The sequence below is a fragment of the Pipistrellus hanaki genome (assembly GCF_964339955.1).
Source record: "Pipistrellus hanaki genome assembly, chromosome: 7".
NCBI classification, from domain to species: Eukaryota; Metazoa; Chordata; class Mammalia; order Chiroptera; family Vespertilionidae; genus Pipistrellus; species Pipistrellus hanaki.
Window position 1 is genome coordinate 56,596,101 of NC_140509.1, and position 7,519 is coordinate 56,603,619.

The window sequence follows — 7,519 nt, forward strand, 5'->3', positions numbered from 1 at the left end:
AGTGTCTCTCTTCACCTAATTCCCAAGGACCCCTCTTCTGGCCCCTCCATATCTATCTCACCCTTCTTATTATGCCTCTTTTGCTCCATCCAGACCCTTATCTATTGCTCATCTGAGTTTCCATAATTACCTTTCCTCCATCTTGACCACCACTGGTCAATAACTCACTGTGGCCAAAGGATCTTTACAAATTAAGATCAGATTAAGGCAGTGTCTTCACTTACAACTTTAAATGGCATTCCTGACAAAACACAAGAACATTCTCAGTTTTTCCTCCAGCCCTACCTTCTCCCTCTGTCCACCTCCCGCCCACCTATCCTGAACTTCTTGAAGTTTCCCAGAAGGTCTGTGCATTGGCCCTCTGGGCTGCTCCTTCTGGGGCAACAGCCATCACACAACACTCAACTAGGTGACTCCTACTCTTCAGGCTGTTACTCTTCATCTCGAGGACACCTCCTCTATCATCTCTTTGTGGAGGTCATGCTCACTCCTGTATGTGCCCATGCGCCTACGAGAATCCCTAGAATCACAGATTATCATAGTGGGCACAATTTTCCTCCTACAGGTAAGTTCCTTGAGGCAGGATCGTACCTTTTTGCCTCTGAATCATCTAACTCAATGCCTAGCAAGTGGTAGATGCAATAAATGAATGCGACTGAATGAGTAAATATGTAGGAGAATCCACAATCTCACAGAGACCTATCTGTGGATCACTAGAAGAACACAGCTTAAAATAATCACACTGAGTAAAGCTATTTCCAGTATCAACATGCTGTGCTTTCTCATTTAAAATTTTTATTTTATTTTTCTATTTTCTAGGTGAACAACAGATGAGGGTCTATATCAATGGTTTCCAACCTTTTCTTGGCCATGCCCCACCTAAGCATCTCTAATATCTTGATGCCCTCCTGTGACATATAATTCTTATTATTCAAAAAGTGAACTCCTATTCATGTGGAAGAAGCCTAAAAGGCCATTAACTTGGTCTAAACAAGCTTCCAAAGAACGTGACATCCATGAAAGAGAAAAATTAAAGAACAAAAGGACAGTTGAAGTACTGAGGAAAAAGTCACTAAGAAAATGTTAAAAAAAATAATAATAATGTAAATTAATAGAAAAATTGGCAAAGTTTCAAAACATATAATAGAGAATAAATATGTCACAACATATATTTATATACTGTATATGTTCCCCTAGAACCATAAGAAATGCAAAAAACTCATTGTTAATAACTCATTCTCAAGTTGCCCCCTTTAAAAATCAAAATGCCCGCCTATGGGGCGTGTGCCCCACAGTGAGAACCACTGGCCTAACTGGAAGGAGTGGAGGTGGGAATGAACATTTTATTTTTTATTGAAATATAAAGTCCTATTTCCCAACCAGAGTATCAATTTCCAAAGCATTTACACCCCTCTTCACCCCTTATGGCATGTAACACATTTAATTAATATCATCATTACATCCATATATAGTATTTTGCATATTGCCTAGAGGCTAAGAGCAAAGGCTTTGAAACCAAACTAATTAGGCCTGCATCCTGACTCTACCACTTACTGGCTATATGATCTTGTGTACTTAACTTTCCTTACTTCAATTTGCCACCTGCAAAATGGGGATTAGGTATGAAACTACTTCACATCGTTATTGTTAGGACTAGAATTTAAACAGTGCTTGACAATAGCAATGCTCAATAAAAGTTAGCTATTATCCATCATTTTTATCTCCACTAGTAGACTGTGAGCTCCTGAAGAGCAAGGACAGCAGATGTATTCATTTTCGAGGCCTTATCTCCCAGTGCCTTGCACACAATAACATCCTGGCTTAATGTTTGCTGAACAGGTGAATATAATGAACTGTTCATGGCAAAAGTGTGTACATTATTAAGTATGATGACTAGTACAGACCGAATTGCTCCAATAATTTGGAGGCCCGGGGAGAACAGGGACTATCCTATGTAGAACATTAGCAGTTCACCCTGCTCCTGAAGGTCTGGAAGCTCACTTAACCTCCTCGGAATACACAAGGCTCACAGTCACATGGTCAGGGTAGCTGTGTGACGTAGGGACTCAGGTGGGACTGAAGAACTGGGCTGACTGAGGCTCCCTTCCCCTTAGCATGACCTGGGGCAAGAAGTTTTTCCTTTGGAGTCTACTTAATTTCCTCTTCCAATGAACAGAAGGAAGGACTCTGATTTCTAAGGATGGCTCCCAGCTCCAGCTACTTGGCGAGTCTCTAAAATGAGCAGATAAAAAACTAGGCCAAGCCGAAACCGGTTTGGCTCAGTGGATAGAGCGTCGGCTTGCGGACTGAAAGGTCCCAGGTTCGATTCCGGTCAAGGGCATGTACCTTGGTTGCGGGCACATCCCCAGTCGGGGGTGTGCAAGAAGCAGTTGATCGATGATTCTCTCTCATTGATGTTTCTAACTCTCTATCCCTCTCTCTTCCTCTCTGTAAAAAATCAATAAAATATATTAAAAAAAAAAAAAAAAACTAGGCCAAGAATGGTGCTACTAGAGTAAAAAATAAAAAATGAAATATCAAAGGCAACACAGGAGCTGTCACATCACTGTATTATAAGAGGTTGCTGTGAGGGAACTGGCCTCTTGAACTGACAAAAAGCAAAGTGTTTTGAAACATGTTCAACATGAAATGATCTGAGCTTCTAAACCCAAAAGAACAAAAACAATGATGGGTTTAGACTCCAGGTTTCCAATTAATTTGTCATCAGCCTACAAACTCCTTGAGGACCATGACTATGCCTTGTGGCAAAGCTGCTGACCAAAAATACATTTCTTCTTGATCTTTCATCTATTCACATGGCTAACCTCTATTTCCCAGACTCCCTTGCAGGTAAAAGTGGCCACAGAGCTAGCCCTCATGTGAAGGATGGAAGTAGAGGTGATGGGTGTCACTTCCAGACCAAGGTAATTAAAAAGTGGGTGCACCCCTCCACTCCCTGTTTTGTTTTCTGCCAGCTGAAAGTAGGTTACAATGGAGCACTAAGAGATGGTAGAACATGGGTCCCAGAATCAACACGTGGAAGAAAGCCACCCTCCAACCACAAACACCCATTCTGGACTATCACATGAAGAAGAATAAATATCTATTGCTTTTGAACCATTATATTTTTTGCAGGTCTGCTTGTTACAGCTACTAAAATTAGCCTAATTTATCCAGATGCCTAGCACATATCAAAGACCTAACTCACATTTGTTGAGAAAAGATAAGTAAGACCAGGTCCCTTCTCTCAACTAATGATGGAAACAGACACATGCCAAACATAATGTCTGCTACTGAAGTTTTTAAACAAAATTGTAAGCATGATGTGCTTTGGAGGAGAAAAGATGGAGAAAGCTTCACAGGGGAGATGACTTTTGAACTGGGCCCTAAAGGTTAAATGGTACCCAAGCAAATCAGATGGGGTTGGAGATTCCATACTCAGAAGAAGGCACACAGTACAGGCACAGAAAGCTGAGGGTAGATTTGTTCACATTCAACCTTATCATTAAGTCTAACTTGGTCAGCAGAATGCCTATTTCCTGTGCACTGACTTTCCTTCTTGGGTCTGGCATCAAACAAACAACTCTTTGTTTTTCTAGTACACTCTATTAACCCTATTGCTTTAAAAAAAAAAATACAAAAAGTTCCACAGTGAATGTCCTTAGAAAACGCAGAAATAAATGTTTAATATTAATCTTAACCTTTTTCTAATAAAATTCTTAAAGAGCAAACTTGAGATAATTCTATTACTTTGTAACGGTTTAAGAATCTCTCTCGTAGGAATCAGTGGTTTCAACCCATGTTTTGACATTATCAATCGAGCATGTAATAGTTACTGGCATACAACATGTAACACTAAGCCTCCAGATTCACATTAACATTTCCTCTTTAATAGGAAGATCCCGAAGATGGTTCAAAGTTCAGTCAAAAGATTCTCTGCATCCTCTGCTCATAGCTAAGTGCCTCCAAAACCTTGAGATAGTAATAAACGACTTCCTCCAAAAGTCTGTGAATCCCTTCCTCACAATACCCATGGGGCAGAGATCAGGAGAAAGAGCAGAAGGGTGGAAAGTACTGCAGACACTTGGGTTGGGAGGCAGGATGTGGGCCTCTGAAGGCCACCCCAAGACAAGAAAGAGACAGTTTCTAGAGGCCTTCCCAATACCAATGTAATGCTGCTATCGATGCCCCAAGAACTTGTATTAATATAAAGGCAAAGGAAAAAAAAAAAAAAACACTGGAAAGACAAGATTTCATTTCCAAAGACTTCAGTTTCAGCACTCTGTAGACTGGAGAGGAAGCAGCAAGTCAGGCTGCTCCCCTCGTATCAAACACCAGTTTAATTCTCTGATTCAGAAACAAAATTTTCTGCCTCCACATTAATGTATCCCAGCTCTTACCACCGAAAGAGAGGGGGTTAAAATGGGGAGGGGGGATACCTTGAAAGTCAAACAACTCTTAAGATGGCTGGAATCATTTCCCCCTTGAATCGAAGACATAACTGCAGCTGCCAGTCAAACGCTGCCAGTCCAGGATTACAGCGAAATGCTAGCACCTGCTACCCTGCATCTGGGGCCATTTATTTATTTATTTTTGGTAAATGTGGCAGGAAAGGCTGCTTTATCCGAGAGAAAGGGAAGCTCCGAGCAAGAGAAAGAAGAAGCATTGCGCCCATCCTTGGGTACTTTGTGCGCCTCTTCTATGGCCACTGAAAGAGCTCTTTGTGTGACACACACACACACACACACACACACACACACACACACACGCACACGGAGAGTCTGTGTGATTTATTGGGGCCGGAGGGAGGAGGGACAAGAAGGGTGACTTTATTATCCCTCTTCTCACTGAGTCCCAGCAAATCTCCGCCTTGGGCCCAAGCTCTGTGGCCTCTTTCTGGCCCAGTCCCCTCCGCCTGTGGCCGCGGAGATAAGAGAGGGGAGGTGACCGAATACAAACAATCATCGACCTAGGGAAGTAGATAGGAAATCCAGCGGCCGGGGAAGGGAGGAGGAAGGAGCTTAGGGGGGAGCCAGAGCGGGGAAGCCGAGGAAGAGGAACGAAGGCTCCAGCACTGGGGACGGGGAAAGGATGGATGGTGGGTGGTGGCACAGGAAGAGTAAAGGGGAAGGATGGGGGAAGCGCAAGGGAGGCGCCAGAAATAGGCAGCAGGATGCGCTGGGGAAGGCGCCGGCCCGAGAAGGAGGAGGAGGAGGAGGAGGAGGAGGAGGAGGAGGAGGAGGAGGAGGAGGAGGAGGAGGAGGAGGCCGAAAGGTGGAGGAGCGGGGCAGGGGTGGGTGGGGTGCAGAGGGAAGCAGCACGGGGCATCAATTATTAAGTGATTACATCATCCCTGACATTAAAACAACACACACACACACACACACATATACACACAGCCCGGGTCCCCGCGGGGGGCCCCCTCGAAAGGAGGGCGGCGGGGGCGGAGTCTGGCCAGCCTTGCCTCTAAGCCGATTCTATTCTCACCCGGCTCCGGCTCGCGGACGGGAACATGGGTCCCATTCCTGCGCTACCTAGGGCGGCGGGGAGACCGAGGGCGGGGCCCCTCCGCGGGAGCAGCGCCGCGCGGGGCGCCGGCGGCAGGGTCCCCGGAGCATCCCCGCGGCCTCGCGGCGCATCCCCGGCCGCTTACCTGGGCGGCACTGCAGGCTCCGGAGCCCATTCACATGGTCCTCTCCGCGCCCTCCTCCCGTGCGGCCGCGGCGGCGGCTCCTGAGGCTCCGGGGCTGCGGCGGGTTCGGAGCCGGTGGGCCTGCCGAGGGCGCTGAGGGGGCGGCGCCGGGATCCCCGGCCCGGAGGCCGGATGCTCTGCAGGCGCGGCCGCCGGGCGCTGCGGGGCGGGTGGCGGCTTTGTGTGCGCCCGGGGAGCCCTCGGGGCGCGGGGGGAAGCGCCGCGCGCCGGGACAGCGAAGGACGCGCGGCTCCGAGGGCAGCTTCGCTCCGTTTCCCCGCGGACAGACGGCCGGACGGCGGGCTGGTCTCGACGATCTGGGGCTCCCGACGACCCCTCCTCCTCCCCGCGGCAGCCCCCTCCCCGCCGGCTCCGCTCTGACAGATGGCGCGACTGCAACGACGTGCCGCCGCCGCTGCGGCTGCTCCCAGCTCCTCGCGCTGGATGCTCCTGCCCCTGCGGCCTCAGCCCTGTGAGAAGGGGGCGGAACACAGCCTCAGAGTGGCAGGCGGCGCTGCCCTATCCGCGGGCCCCTAGGGAGCTTCGCGCGACGGCTATTGGTGTCGGGGCGGGGGCGGTACCGAAGTGGGTGGGGCCACCGAGTGGGTTGAGCGTTACTGTGGCAGCCGGCATCCAGGCTCCCAGAGTGTTTGGAGGGACGCGAGGTTGGAGTTTGTGTGTGTGTGTGTGTGTGTGTGTGTGTGTGTGTGTGTGTGTGTGTGTGTGTGTGTGTGTGTGTGTGTGTGTTCTTGAGGGTTGTGTGGACTTGTGAGGTGCCGAGTTAGGGCGGGAGGAGGAGGGGCGGGAGTGAACTGCAGCTTCTGCTTTGTGGAAGGTTGCAGTTGTCACTGCAGAAAGACATCTGCCATGCTCTCAAGCCATGGGACTGTCTGAGCAAGGGCTATCTTTATCTTGCCTTTTATTTTTTTATTTTATTGCAAGGTGGAAGGATCAATTGGGGAAGTATTAGGGTGGTGAAAGTGTCTTCTCTGATTAAACTGAAGCAGACAGAACAAGGTGGAATCTCATCACAGAACCCCGAAAAAGCGAAGAGAACCTTGGAAGCGCACAATTAATATTATCAGTAACAAGAACGAGGAGGGGGAAATTAGGATTAATTTCTTAGTCTCCTATTTTCTTGGGCACACACACATATATTTATTTTCAAGCAAAAAGTCTGGAGAAATTATTACTGAAATGGGGGGAGATGGGGGAGAAGACAGGCATTGATTAAGGAATCTGCAACACTGAGTGGAGATTGGTTGGTATAGTTTTTTCCAAATCATGTTTACTTGCAGGCATTGGTTGTCTTTGGCTTCTCATATCTTCTTATGTTTTTTCCCCCTTCACTGAATTTGAGCTTTGGCTCAGATTTTCCTTGATGGAATAATAGCCAGTTTTGCATACATTTGGGAGTGCATCAGTCTTTATTTCCTATCCAGCTTTTGTAAGGCAGGATGTAACTTCATACAAAGAAACACTTTGGCTTCCTGATTCTCTTCATAGGTAATTCCTGTTTACTCAAAGTTCTGCTTTAAGGCATGCTCAGATTCATTCTCAATGACTTTGGCAAGAGCCCATCTCTCCCCCCGCCCTCCCATAAAATCTAATGTCCTGAGAAATACAAGTGAATTGTGCTCAAAGTCTGTAACATTGCCTTTCCTGCCCACTAATTTTTAACTGTAGTTTAAAAATGTCAGTCACTTTTGCTGAGTTGTTTTTTTGTACACCGTACTTAAAAAAAAAAAAAAAAGTCACTAATATATTAAACTCACGGATCCCTATTTTATGGATGAGGAAACTGAGGACAAGAGAAGTTAGTAACTA

The 7,519-nt window shown here is 47.1% G+C and overlaps 1 protein-coding gene across 7 annotated transcripts in view; it reads right to left on the minus strand.

The window, feature by feature from the left end:
• Positions 1-6,161, minus strand: part of FYN (FYN proto-oncogene, Src family tyrosine kinase) — a 206,617-nt gene extending 200,456 nt beyond the window's left edge. For 4 of the 7 annotated variants that reach the window (XM_084889884.1, XM_084889879.1, XM_084889883.1 and 1 more), the window contains exon 1: positions 5,654-6,159. The gene's annotated coding sequence lies outside the window, so the exon portion shown is untranslated. Of the gene's footprint in view, positions 1-5,653 lie in introns of all 7 variants that reach the window. The other 3 variants (XM_084889889.1, XM_084889885.1, XM_084889888.1) reach the window with 1 other exon arrangement.
• Positions 6,162-7,519: the final 1,358 nt, after the last annotated feature.